General features: G+C 45.3%; 1 long non-coding RNA gene and 1 other non-coding gene across 7 annotated transcripts in view; one reads left to right on the top strand and one right to left on the bottom strand.

Annotated features, from left to right (window-relative positions):
• The window catches only part of LOC131488354 (uncharacterized), a 68,607-nt gene that overhangs the window by 34,535 nt on the left and 19,586 nt on the right, over positions 1-14,486 (top strand). For 3 of the 6 annotated variants that reach the window (XR_009250182.1, XR_009250181.1, XR_009250178.1), the window contains 2 exons: positions 5,010-5,134; positions 13,198-13,319. This is a non-coding gene — a long non-coding RNA (uncharacterized LOC131488354). Of the gene's footprint in view, positions 1-5,009; positions 5,135-7,843; positions 10,366-13,197; positions 13,320-14,486 lie in introns of those variants that run through there. The other 3 variants (XR_009250183.1, XR_009250179.1, XR_009250180.1) reach the window with 3 other exon arrangements.
• Positions 11,651-11,757, bottom strand: LOC131489437 (U6 spliceosomal RNA). The gene has a single exon (XR_009250554.1). It is a non-coding gene; the product is annotated as a U6 spliceosomal RNA (small nuclear RNA).

The following is a 14,486-nucleotide window of genomic DNA, read 5'->3' as shown; positions in this document are numbered from 1 at the left end:
AAGTTAAATGTGCTATAGCTACTGACGTTTTGCTTTTTCTGGTTTTTAAAAGCTGAAGAGAACACCTTATGGGTTTTGGACTAAAATGGTCGTGGCCATGTTCTAGGAAGGAGAACTTGAGTGGGTGAGAGGGGGAAGCTTGATTGCTCCTTTGTCTATACTTTGGAAGGGGCTCGACCTAGATCTTCAGGAGACTCGAGGCCCGGGTGCTGTTGGGCCACCTCCGTTCTGAAAGAAGCTGCCTTTTGTTCAGGTGCATTTTCTTAACAGGTTTCTTGATGACAAGAAAGCCAACAAATTACAGCCGGAGAGGAAGACACGCACATGAAATGTCACCTTCGCTCGAGAGCAGTTTCATACCAGTATGACCAGCAACACGGGATCCATAGATCCATTTGCTGGTCAGGGGGCAAAACTCCAAATGCTCGGATCTGGAGTACATACTTGGAGCTTGTTTGAGAAAAATGGCTAACACGGATGAGAGCACGAGATAGTTTTTGGTCTAGATTCTCTAAACCCTTCTTCCCCAAACCGGATTAGGAAGCTTTGGCAATAAAATGTAGCCCGCCATTTTCCAAATGTTTCATCAAGGAACTCTGCGGGGAGGAAGTTTGGAAGAACCGCATCGTTTTGGTCCCTGTGGAATTGATTTTCGGGAATTCTGCTTTGGGGTTGTGTTCTAGGCACACACTAATGGAAGCTTATGAGAGAGACTGATGAACCTTATTGGTGTTTGTGGTACAAACGTTAGAAATGTAGTTCATTTTTTCTTACCTAGTGCCTTTTTTTAGGAGGACATGGGAAGGTGCATAGGAGGATTTTCTCCTTCTCTAGTGCCAGAAATAGTTATATTTTTTCTCAGACGCTGTTTGTTTTCATCTTCTGGCCTCTCATAACTACGTAACTGATTGTCTCCCCATGCGAACTGGCCGATTAAAGTTTATAGTCAGAAAGATTCCTTCTGCTAGAAAGGTGTGTGTTCAGGCGAAGCCGAGGTGGTCAATGAATTTGAAAAGGTCAAGAAAACACAAGGCTGGAGGCTAATTTGGATTGTCCGATGGAGTTAAGTTCCACGGAAAGGAATGTGGAGAGGGAGACTAGGAAACAGGTGAAGACTTTAATGGATAAATGGGGGGATTGAACAGTGATGGTGATATGGAAGGCTAAAAGGTGGTGCAGTTGAATGAAATGAGTTCCAAATAAACGGTTTTTATCTGAGGATCCAGGGATAACGTTCTGAATCAGGTAACGGTGAGTAGAGGTGGTACTTCACTTCCCTATGAACACTGCAGATGGGAACCCCCTGCTGCCATAAACCAATGGATGTACTCTGATTCATCTTTCATATTCAACTAGTTAATCACCATGTGTTCACTACCTTCAGCTACAGAGCTCTGACTCATCTGGTGATGAATCCTGCCTCCCTGCCTTTGTCTGTCACCCATTCTAAGGGATCCACATTGAAAGTATCTCCAATCCCCTTCTTCTCTGGCATTAGCACCTCTGCCTCGATCTGTCCTTCAGTGGATAAATAAATAAAATAAATCCTCCAGTGGATTTATTGCAACAGCTGCAAGAGCCTCCAAACGAATCTCCTTCCTCTTGTTTTCCCATAATTTCACCAACTGCACATTCATCCCAGTGATCCTCCTAAAGCATGCTTTGCTTCACCGGTACCCCACACACCCCCTCTGCTGCACCGAAGAAAAGGGGTCAACTTCTGAGTGGGGCGCAGAAGGCCTTTGCCATCTGGTCCAGGCCAACTTCCCCGGTACCTCACTCTGCTCTCCCGTCGCTCCCTCACAAACCTCCACCCTCGTCCCGCTGAATCTCCTCCATCCTGGGCCCTCCCGAACAGGTCCTGCCTTCTCATCCATTAACGGGAAGGCAGAGTCTGTCTTCTCTTGTGAGGCTTTTCCAACCCCCCTCTCACCTCAGCCCAGATGAGTCATCTCCACCGTGGTACTGTCTCATCATTCCATTCATGCTGTGACTTTAGTTCTTGCTGCCTCGTTCCCATGACTGTCCTTTTCACTGATGTAAACCCTCTAAGGATAGGGAGTGAATGTGATTCATCTGTTTCTTTCCAGGCCTGTTATCTTGGATATAGTTGTTTTTGGCCAAAACACACACAAATGCTTGGGAAGGAAGCATGTCCTTAGCTGATCAAGGTGCATACATTTGGAGAAAGAACCAATGATGTAGGTAGAACCTCTAGGATTTGTTCTTTAACTCACTCTAAGAACACAGCTGCTCATATGGTGGACACCACTTGTATACATTGCCCCCCAAGACCACACAGAGGCTTTTTACGGGACAATGAAAGACATTTTACTGTTTACCTTCAGTAAACACAACTACCCGAGCCCCAATATCTGGCCTCCTCTTTGACTATCGTATTAGGCCTTCCAGCTGGGTAGGTGGCTTCCCAGCTAACAAATGCATTTTTCTAGTCTCCCTTACGTCTTGGTCTGCCCACTGGCTCTAGATTCCAGCCAATGGGAACAGACACAATGTGGGCAAATTCCAAATAAAAGGAGCACGTTTTCTCTTCCTCAGTTTCCTCTTTTCATGGGCCGCAATGGTGGGTGGTGGAGCAGCCACCTTTGGTCACTTTGCTGAAGCCAAACATATTGAGAACACACAGAGCACTGAGGGTCTGGGTTTCTATACTACCTATTGCAATAATCCAAAGAAGAGGTGGCCGATAAAGACTTGAATGACGGTAGGAGTGATGATGCTAAGGATCCAGATTCTTTCTGTCTTCTTACTAACAGCTGTGGTGCTGTTAGCTGTGGACAGCTCACTTGTGGGTTTTCACCACCTAGCTGAAGTCATTCTGATTCGGCTGGCTTTGTTATAGCAACCTCACTAGTGTGTACTTAATTGCTACCGGTGAGCTCATGTATTATTAAGCTTCATCAGTAGGCATTTTCAACAAGTGTATGTTTTTTTGTGTGTGTGAGAAAATGTCCACTAACCTTAGTGGTATGAAGAAAAAGACTTTATATAGTCTAAAACAATCAACACTTTTCTCCCATGGTTTACTTTCCCTTCAAGATGTTGGTGCCACTCTTCTGGTCTATCTTTTATCACGTTGGTCCAAGCATGTGGACAGTCCTTCCCTCTTCATTTCCTGCTATGGAAATCAGATCAGCAAGATTTTGCTAAACTTCCAGGATAATAGAAAGGAATAACTTATACAACGAATAATGTATAACTTGCTGCTAGATGGGGTTCTTCTCAAACTCTCAGGCATCAACCCACCTCATAGGGTCCCCTGCATTCAGTCTCATGGTAGAGCTCCAAGTCTACCATTTGTGGCAGAGGCCCACTCACCCCTCCCACCTTCCCACCCAGGACCACCTGAGAACACATCTAGACTATGAGGCTCCAGAGAGAGGCTGAGATTATCTTCTGGTCTAAGATAAAGATGAAGACTCACTTCTGGTCTCAGCATCTTTTCTTTCCAAGAGGTTCAGCACAGAGATGGCCAACTCTGGAGATGGTTAACTCTAGAGAGTTAACTCTAGTTATTCATAGAGAAACAACTCTATTCCCAGGCCCAGGGACAAAAACCATGCCATGGGACAGCAATAGAGAATGGGATCATGCCTTCACGGCTATTGGATTTAATCTTTCCAATTTAACAGATGAGTAAATGAGGATCAGAGAATTTAAACCACATATCCTAAATCTCATGGCTTTTAAGTTTCAGAAACAGGATTTGAACTTAGTGCTTATATGAGGGTTTTCCATATGCTGACCCAATGACCTGAAGCAAACTACTGTCTGTACAGATGCTTCAGGGAGCTTGTTAAAATAGAGAGAAGTTGGGGCTCAGTCAGTTGGGCATCCGACTTTGGCTTAGGTCATGGTCTCATGGTTCGTGGGTTCGAGCCCCTCGTCGGGCTCTGTGCTGACAGCTCAGAGCCTGGAGCCTGCTTCAGATCCTGTGTCTCTTTCTCTCTCTACCCCTCCCCTGCTCATGCTCTGTCTCTCTCAGTCTCTCAAAAATAAATAAACGTTAAAAAACATTAAGAAGAAAATTAAAAAAAAATTCCTGATCCCACATTGGGAGGTATCTATTAAGTAATTTTGGGGTGAGTCTTAAGTCTTTGAATTGTATTTTTAATAAACTACCCAAGCGATTCCAATATACTGCAATATTTGGGAACTACTATTTTGTGCCACACACTTTTTTCTAGCATTTTCTCACTTACTCTTTTACCCCCCCACAAAATGAATGACTCAAAATGGGAGCAATATGTCTCAAAACAAAATGAAACTCAATACCCTTTGAGGCAACGCTTTGGAAATTAATTATATGAATGCGTCACCACTTTAGCTAGACTCTCCGCCGAAGTTTGAAGGTTGTCTTTCTATCCATCCATTACTGCTTATTGCATGATGCTTTGTGACTAGGTTGTTATGCCCAGAATTCGTGATCCCCAAAGACCACCAGGGAGCCGAGTCCGATGCAAAAGCAAAGAGCCTTTATTCAAGCTAGCTCGAGCTCAATCCCCTACCTGCCCCGAAGCAGCAGTGAGATACCAGAGAGAGAGAGAGAGAGAGAGCGGGTTTCAAAAGCACAAAGGTTTTATAGGGATTGTGGCCTTAGCCGATTGGCTGGGGAAGGGTCATGGCCTCATCCGATTGGCTGGGGAAGGATCGTGGCCTCAGCCGATTGGCTGGGGAAGGGTCGTGGCCTCAACCGATTGGCTTGCTAGCTGATTGGCTGAGGAAAGGTCAGAGTCCGTCACTCAGATTGCCGGGCCTGGTTTGAAAGGTTTAAAGTAGAGTGATTACAAAGAGGAAAGCCCATCCCTCTCTTGTCCTTGAGCTCCTGCTCTCAGAGTGTCAGTGGTCTTGGGCCTGCTCCCCCAAATCAGAAGAGTCTGGCCCTCAGGTCACCCAGCCTCTTTCTCAGGGGTGCAGAGGGAGTAACTGCTGGGTTGTAGGGTTCTCTTGCCATCTTTCCACCTTCATCTGAGCTCTCCTTTCCCCAGTGACTCGTCCCAGCCCACCCCCAGGTGAAACAAGGAAACTCAAGGCTTTCCTCCACCTGTTCTGCATCCTCAGGATGGCTCCCTGACCACAGATCTAGGCCTAGGCCCCAACTCATGTTGAACAGGTGAGCGGGAAGTTATTCAAGGGGAGGAGGCGTGGTCTGAGGTTTGAGCGGGAACTTCTTTCTGCGGCCATGTCGGGGACATAGTCACTCAAGATGGAGGATACAGAACAAGATGGAGTCAGCCGGCCTAGGTCTGCTCTTTCAAGGTCTTATAGGGAATAGAAGAACAATCCTACACTCAGATTGCTTGAGGTATCTATGAAGGAGACCAAATTAGTGCATTAAACAATTTGAGAGTGGTAAAAAATAAGTAGATAATAAATTCTGAGTTATAGCAACAGGTATGAGGTAGAATAGAAACAGTCAGAAGTGAAAAATTCCAGGAAACAGAGGTAGGGAAGGTTTCATAATAGAGATAATGGTAGAACTAAGTCCTGAGGAACGAGTTAGGTTTGGAAAGTCAGTTGTAGAACGGAAAATCCACGTAGTGGGAATAGAGTAAGTCAAGGCACATCCTGTCATAAAGCAGCCTGAGGTGCTAAAGATGCTGTTATATGTAATAGATACTCATTTCCTGAGCCATTACAAATATAAATTGGAATATAAACAGAAACTCTTAGAATCGCACATTATCAGTCTAAAAGTGTGTACGTGAAGGAGGCCTGAATTGGAGGCTCAGGCCAGGTTTGCCTAGGAATGTGGTGAGAAGCGTTGTCACAGGATGACAGGAAGGAAGGGTGGTTCATACTTTAAGACTCGGGGGGAAGAGGGTGTCAGTTGCCAGAACCCATGTCTGCAGAGAGAGGGTGAGATGGGCCGGTCGAGGGAAGGTCTCTGTTAGGTCACCATGGTGCACGGAGGACATGACCCAGGAGGGCTCTGACGACTTTCCTAGACTCTGGGCCCAGTGCTATGTTCTCTACCCCGTAGGTCAGGTTAGTTTTGGAAGTGAAACATTTATTTTATTCTCCCTTGAAAACAAACTTTACATCATTGATCTGCCGCTAAAAAATGTTTGTGCTAAATTCCTGCTTCTAAGCCAGTGCCTGTGACTCAGATGGTGTGCATTTCAAAATTCTCTCAACATAATTTCACGTAAAAAAGAAACATGTTACATTGGGCCAACTCTGGTAAAACCAACTGCCTTGTATCACTAGTCTGTAGCTGGATTGATTCATGGTGTGCATCTTCAAAGACCTGGATAATCATCTTTGTTTGCAAATTCCTTATTAACGTGGAGATAAATGTTATCATAAATTGAACTTTTATATTAGGAGCTGAATTTTTTGGTCTTTAGACTCCATTTCCAGAATATTCGATAGCATGACTGTAAGGGCTGTATGGCACTTTCCCAATTGGACACAGTTCGAGATTTTTTTTTTTGTCTCCTTTTCCTTTAAGCAAGATGATAAACACTTAATAAGAAGATGGAACTTATGGAAGGTAGCCAGAAGAGAATAGCATTCTACCAATGGAATGCCACTTCAGATGCTGTGCTGGAAAGAAATCCTCCTCTTGAGCTCCCTTTGCCTTTTGATGATGGCTTTAAAAACTGTGAAAACAGAGAAAGCCAAGTGTGTGGTCTTTGGCAATTTCGTAATAGTCTGTGCAGGAGACAGAGGGGGTGGTTTGCTGGAAAAAATGATTAGCTTTTTCTTTATGATGACAGAAAACAGTTGCAATTCAAAAATGCCAAAGGTTCTGCAGCCCGCCCTTTTGGCAAATTGTTAGGTAATCACTCCTTCCAGGTGGTGCTTTCAATAAAGACCTTGGAAAGTCACGCCCCCAGAGATGTCCTCGGGGCAAAGCCATTGTCAACTGGGAGAGACTTGTGGAGTCTGTAAGAGTGGGGTGGGAGGAAACACCGGGATTGGAATTTTCGTCAGGGGCATTTGCTCCTGATTTCCCAGCCTTTGGATGCCTTTTTGACTAATGGGCACAGAGCCTGGCCCTGAGTTTCTCAAGTGCAGCCAGAGAAACCGTCTCCACATTCCATTATTATTATTGTTGTTGTTTACTTTAAGTTTTCCCAGGAAGCATAAGGCTCTCTCTAATTGAGATATATTTCCATACACATGCGATCTACTGTAACAAAACAGGTTTGAATCAACCGATTACCTTGCTGATAGTTTACCCACCGATCCTTTCTACCTAAAAATAAGTTTCGCCAAGACTGGTTCTTAAGTCATTTTGGTAGTTATTTAATTAAGCCAACCTGGAACTGGAGCCCCGACTTAGCTCTGTCCCTCACGGACACGCATGATCTCAGGCTCTTCCTGTGCTTCTGTCTTTGTAACACAGAGTGGAAATGCAGCAGACACCTCGTAAGGTGTGGCACTTGTGCCTGTTTTGATGGAAAAGCTGTATCTGTTGAGTCATTTCAAGGTTCCTTTTCGAGCACAGTGCTAGCTAGGCCTAGGACACACAAAGGGATAAAAGGCCATCCACATCCTTGACAGCTCAGGGTCCGGTGAAGGGTGGACGTTGGAATATGATGTTAGTAGGACGGCAAACGTTAAGCCAGAGCTATGTACATGGTGCTCTGGGTAGTTGTGGCATTCGGAGTGATAGGTATTATCTACATTAGACCATTCCGATGGTCAACCGACAGGTGTTGAACCCTGCTTACGTGCGTGGTCATGTAGGTACCGAACAATATGCGGGTAGATGAAGCACCCGTGATTACTCTGCCCCGTGTGCTCACTACATGGGCACCACCTGGCTCAATCTTCTCGGCCTCGTGGTGGACAAGACCTTTCTCTGTTGCAGAATTCACGACAGCTCTGTTTCCGTTGTTCCCCGAAAGTAGAACATTGGACATTCCCAAAATGGACAAATTTTGCCAAAAATTGGACATCCCATCCCTATCCGGAGACTCCTCAGGTTTGAAAGGGCTCCTGAAAGCGAACTTTGTTGAAGCTTACTTTTGTGTGCCTATTCCTCAAAATACTCATTTTCTGCCCCTTCAAGATTCTGATCAGATTATTTGGGCAAAGTCCTCAGTAGCCCTAGACAATATGCAACAAGTTAAAGCCGTTTGTTCCTCAGCCTCTCTAGGACTTACCATTCCACGAGTTGCAGTGTCGGGTTCTCTGGCAGTGACAAATTCTCTTGCTATGAATGATAAGAAGGAAGAACTGACCAGAAAAACCATATCCACGTAGCTTGCTTAGACAAAGAGAGGGCAGCTAATTCAGAGAAGGTAGTCCTTGCGACAGTCCTCACCGTTACCCAGGGCCATTGAGAACTTCGTGTCGGAGTACAAGCGAGGTCCTATGTTAGGGTGAGCCTTCAGAAAAATGGGTGTGACAGGAATACGAAGTTGGGACCCGGGCAGTGCAAAAAACTAGTGGATGTATCCCTTGCCTCTCTCACGTGGAAAGTTGAATGAGGGAGTGGGATGTGACCGCCCAGCAGTGGCGGTGTAGGGAGGGTGGTGCTGGTGGGCATGTGGACTATGGCATTGTTAGACAGCAAGGTGCCACACAACATGAAACTCTGGAAGAAAGCCTCACCGTCTTCGAGAACTATTATTTCACTTTGCCAGAGGATTCTGCTTTCAGTTAGAGTGCTCATAGACTTCTTCCTCACCAAAGCCCTTTTTGATCCCAGCCACAGGATGGTATTTTTTGGTCTTTGGCGCTTTGAGTTTTTCTTGCCATGCCTGCCTTTCTGTATCTAGTGGCAGGGTGATGGACAGATGGCAGGAAGGACAGTGTCAGCTTCCTTCACAGGTCTCCTGTGGTCCTCCGATAAAGTACTTATGAGAGGTGAGCCATAAATGCTTGTTGAGTTGAGCCATTGCCCGTCCCTGGGTGTTCAGGATCCAGGCCAGACAGAGGGATTCAAAGACTGGGAGACATCACAGTACCTTCCCCTTCCACAATCTTTTCATCAAATAAAAGCCCGTTGAAAATGAACAGTAAAGGCAATTGTTGAAGTGAAAAGTAATAACAAGGGGCTAAAATGTGCTCTACAGGGCATGTTTGGAACAAAGAAGGGGGTGTCCCCTCCCCGTGCTCCGGTGAAAGTGCTGGTTTTAGGTTGACCGTTACGTGCATGCATAGTGTTGACCGCTATGCGCAGGCACAGTGGGACTTTCCTGTTTTTATTTTTAAATCATCAGCTTCTTTTAAACAACCCTCTTCACTGCTTTTCCCTCTTGGCATCACTGCACCTGCACCAACACCATAACGCTCTGGAGACCACTCTTGTGACGCCACCGAGAGCCAAACACCCAACACAAACAGGAGGCACTCTTCCTGGTGAAGAGACAGAGCGAAGAGCAGGGACATCGGTGGCTGTCACCAGCACGCGAAGCACAAACAGAGCCTGACCTTCCAGAGGTTCGCTGCACACACCGCATCCCTGATTCCGTCTGCTGGGGTTGGACGTGATGCTGGCTCGACATTTGTCTTCACGTCTCTTCTTGACTCTTACGCCTGTCTTGTCCCTGGGCTGTTTTTGTAACCAAATGACTATGTGGATACGATGAATCCTTTCAATAAATTTACTCAATTCATTTAGTATGCCACCAGCAGTCTTTTGAAAGACACCTGCTTGTGTGGCCAGTGGCGGAGCTTTCTGGCAATGGTATCTGAGATTAGAGTCAAGTTTATGCAAAATCCTGACGCATCGACCGTGTGCTTTTCTCTTCCTTGCAGCGGCTCACACTCATGTTCTGGAAGAGCCTGATGGGCTTCCCTGACTCCCACCAATTTTTGCTTTCAGAAAAATCTCAGTCAGGTGCTTTTGAAATGACACGTTGCTTTCTTTTGAAATTACATGAAATTACGTCTTTGCTAAAACAATTAACAAAACATTCAGTTGATGGGAAAACAAATCTAAAATGGTGTCTTTGACCGTTACGTTGGCAGGGCAGAGGTGATTTAAGGCAGAGTAGAGGTGGGGGTAAGAAATATTTCTGCCCCCTCCAATTCATTTTCTAAAATCCGTTAAACAATTGATTCCTTACTCGGCATTTGTGCAAGCGTTGACCTATCCAGGGCTCTCAAATGTTACGGTTTCTTCCATGAGCAAATGTTTAGTGTGTCAGGAGATTGAAGAAAGAGCTGATGATATAAACCCTGACACAGAATGTAGTATTTTGGATGTAGTATACTAGAGTTTGTAGCCAAATTAGTGCATTCTCCGAAGCCGTGCTTGTTGCCCGTGGAACCACCGACCACCTTACTGCTCTTGATAAAAGGTTTTATTCTTGTGGTAATTTTTACCGTCACTCTACCCAGGATGGACAATTCCATCCAGTGGCGTTGTTTTATAAAATCATTCTATAAAACAGTTCTGCATACATTATTGCACCCAGTACCTTCTTTCCGATTTCTAAGACTTAGATTGTTATTGACTCCTTTCGATTTGATGTTGAATTACATTCCATTCTCCTGTTTTAATGGGGGGAGAGGGGTAAAGTCATGATCATTAAAAATAAAAAAAAAATGGGGCGCCTGGGTGGCTCAGTCGGTTAAGCGCCCGACTTCGGCTCAGGTCATGATCTCACGGCTTGTGAGTTCGAGCCCTGCATTGGGCTCTGTGCTGACAGCTCAGAGCCTGGAACCTCTTCAGATTCTGTGTCTTTCTTTCTCTCTCTCTCTCTCTCTCTCTCTCTCTCTCTCTGCCCCTCCCCCACTCACACTCTCTCAAAAATAAATATACATTAAAAAAAATTAAAAAAAATTGAGCGACCAGCCCTCTATAAAGTGCAGTCTAACCTGCAATGAAAATAAACGAATGCAAATGGACGGAATTTAATTTGACCTTTTCTAACCCCAGGTGGTACAATGGCCTCTGGATCTCAGTTTTAGGGGACCTCCTGCTTGACCTTGCTGTCCGCACCCATGAGTTGGGGTAGTGGCCTCTGGTTCTGCAGTGACCCATTTCAGCACACCGCTGGAAGGTGCTAGAAATGGAAACGCATTTAATCTAAGTTCCTGGGGTAAACTCAGATCATGGATCCCTTTTCCTCCATGGGTCAGCTGAACTTTGTGGTTTTCAGGGCACCTTTAATTGTAGTGCAATTCTTTCTTTCACCCGGGCAGTAGAAACTCCAGACGCCCATATACAGCTTCTTATATTGAATCCTTAGTTTTGAATTCTAGAGACATCTCCTTACATCAAAGTATGGCACAGCGTGGGCCACAGACCCAGAGCACTCAGACCCTACAGGGATTTTGTAGGAAGAGTATATGAAGGAGTGTATCGCCTGGGGGGAGAGTGTTGGAAACATTCGTGAGAAGCACCCACATCAGCTGCCTCTTCCAGGTGGCTCCCGGCTCAGGCCCAGTCTCCTTCCCCATTCTGGTAGCTCTTTGAGGCTGGGTCCCACCTAATCCCAACTGTCTCTGGACTCTGGCTTCTCCATGGCCCTTTATGCTCCAAATGAATGCTAACTGCTGCTGTGGGCACAGGTGGCTTAGAGAGGACGTTCAGAAACTAGGAAGAGAGCAACCTGAATTCAGCCACTGGGTCCGTTTAAAATGCATCTGCAAATGCAAGAGGTATTTGTCCAATTTTGTTTATTTATTTGTTTGTTTATTTATTTGTTTGTTTATTTATTTTTGAAATATGGAACGCTTCACAACTTCGCGTGTCATCCTTGTGCAGGGGCCGCGTTCATCTTCTCTGTATTGTTCCCATTTTAGTCTATGTGCTGCCGAAGTGAGCACTTGCCCAATTTAGTTTCAAATGTAGCAAAAAAAAAAAAAAAAAAATGCTTTTTAGGCTGTGAGTTTAAAGGACTACAACCGCTTTTTCTTTCTGCGTGGACTAAGGGAATATGGGAAGGGAGCCCGTAAGTCTGGAGGCGGTGTGGGGCCACGCAAAGATTACAGACACTGGGGCTTAACATTGGTGGGTCAAGTGTGGTCTATACGTGTTAGTTTTCATGCTCATTCTCCTATCACAGAGGAGACCGGCTCTATTTCCTCGGTTATGAAGTGATTATGCTTTTGGGGGAGTAACATTAAGCATCCCTCTTTTCCACATTGGAATTTTGAATGCAAATTACACCTTTGCAGTTCTGACAACTCTACTGCTAAATGTGGGCGCGTCCCCTAATACATCCGTGCTTTGTGAAGGAAACTCTAAGGCAGCAGTTTTCAAGGTGAGAACCAAAGAATGACATCTAACATCAGAACCCAACACCCATGCTTATGTGACGCAAAGTAAGACTTCTTGATTTGACTCGAAGACTGGACCTCACATCATAACCCAATGCCCATGTGTACGTGAAACTTACAAAGTATCGCTGTATTTTCGATTTCATTCTAATGCACTGAAGAAATGTCGCCTATGAGGCACTAATTTGATTTCACAGCCTACAAGAGATCATGATACATAAGTTGGACCCTTTCTTTTTCTGACTATATACTATGTATTGACAGTTTGGGTTGAAATTCTTGGTTGAACCAATTATCCCTAGAGACTGTGTGGGGGCATGAGTAGCAGAGACTAATGAACACAGCCTGTTCTGGCTATCCTTGCTTTGAGTTCAACCACAATTACGTACTTTGACATGTAGTAAGAGCCCTGCTGTGAAGTCAAGGCTCTGTAGCCCCCTTTTTACTCAAGGGAGTATCTCTGTGCAACCTCTGATGACGGACAGGAGGTGGTGGCTTTCCAGGGGAGCCCACGAGTGCCACGTGCCTCTATGAGACAGTTTTCTTGGCTGTGTTACTTCTCCAAATGAGAAATACTCTCTGCCCGCAGAAGTCAGTTGCGACCATTTGCATAGTCATGTTCATGGGCATAGAGCCACTGCTGCTGCCCCTGGGTCTGTCCATGCCCTGAGGTGAAGCGTCAGAAAGTCTCAGGTCTATGTGCTGCTCCTGCCTCCAGGTGAAAACCTGAATTTGGGGCCATTTGTTTGCAGTTTCCTTGCTATCTGCCCTTTCCTCTGCACTTTAGCCAGCTAGAATTGACCTCTGGAAAGAATGGACCCTTGGCCTTTGCTCTGATCACCAAAACTCGACCTCAGAGAACATTATACTGCTTTACGTGACCCTGTCATTGAACTCTTGGAAACATGCCAACATTAGTTTCTTAAGACTTCTATTTATTTATTTTTTTCTCTTGCCTTGGGATAAAACATTTTACCCCGACGATAGCACGTCGCACTGCACGGGGACCACAGGCCAATCTCCTCTGCATTTTCCAAGAATTGTTGCCGTGAAGAATGTTCCTGCCAGCTTGGATGCAAACAGGACCGTGGATGCTTTGGAGTTTGCAGGTGAGTTTCCTGGAGCATCACTTGACCCGTCTTCACAACACGCAGCCCCTCTCACACCATGACCGCCACTGGCCTGTGTGCGTGCATTTCACTGTGTCAGCCAAGTATAGACGGTCGTTCAGGTCAATGCAGTGTTCTTCGAGTAAGTCCTCAGAAGCCTGTATGAATTTCGAACTAACATGGCAGGATCTTTTCTGCTGAAAATGCTTGACGATCTCTCCCCTGAAGCCCCATTGGGCTTCATCGGGCTTGACGGTGACTAAGATGCCCTCACCGCTAGCCGTGGTCTCTTCCCGCTCCAGCCGCTGTGGCTCCAACTCCAGCTGTTGTCGTCTACCCTAGAAATGTGCTTGGACCCCCCACGGTTCCCGGCACCCGCCGGCCAGCATTACTGGTCATCTCGGCTCACAGCTCCCAAAGGATGAGCAGTGACATGGGCACCAACACAGGGAGGTTGTACGGCTAGTGTGTATTTATCCTGTCATCTCTGCTAGGAAAATAAGCACGAACAATCAGTAATACTGCCTTGAGTTTATCTTAGGACTTCTGTGCCAGCTCTTTTGCAAGATCCACTTAAAAAAGTGTTTTCTAACAATCAAGGGTATTTTTCTGTATTTCTGATGACGTGTGAGGTTATCTGAGAGCTGTCAACAAAGTCAAAACAGCAGGCAAAACATGTTCTCAGGGACCAGGTTTTGATTCTTGTATACAATCATGCACAAAAATGTGTATAGTTTTGATCATAGGGGATAGGCAGGAGGCAGTGGAAAAATAAAAGGGGAAATTGTTGGGTTAACTCCCATGCTTATTAGAACATGGATCATCATCCAAAAACATACACGAATTAAAGAGAAAAAAGAACAAAGACGATCACCGTCATCATCCAGTAACTTGTGTCGATCATCCCTCTATTATACAAATTTGGCCCAGTCTGAGATGAAATAAATGATTTTGAGTGCCTCTGTTGCCAAAAGTTTACAATAAATGAAACTCCGAAGTCCACTTTGGTTCATTGCCACTTTTCAAGCTACCTGACATTATCACCAGTTTTCTTTTCCCTTTCTTTCTTTCTTTCTTCCTTTCTTTCTTTCTTTCTTTCTTCCTTTCTTCCTTGATAAATGCCAAAATGAACACACAAAATTGTTTTTATGGTTTTGTTTTCAATGC

Source organism: Neofelis nebulosa, chromosome 1 (genome assembly GCF_028018385.1).
Source record: "Neofelis nebulosa isolate mNeoNeb1 chromosome 1, mNeoNeb1.pri, whole genome shotgun sequence".
NCBI classification, from domain to species: domain Eukaryota; kingdom Metazoa; phylum Chordata; class Mammalia; order Carnivora; family Felidae; genus Neofelis; species Neofelis nebulosa.
The sequence above is the reverse complement of the archived record's forward strand: the minus strand, read 5'-3'. Positions and strand labels throughout refer to the sequence as shown.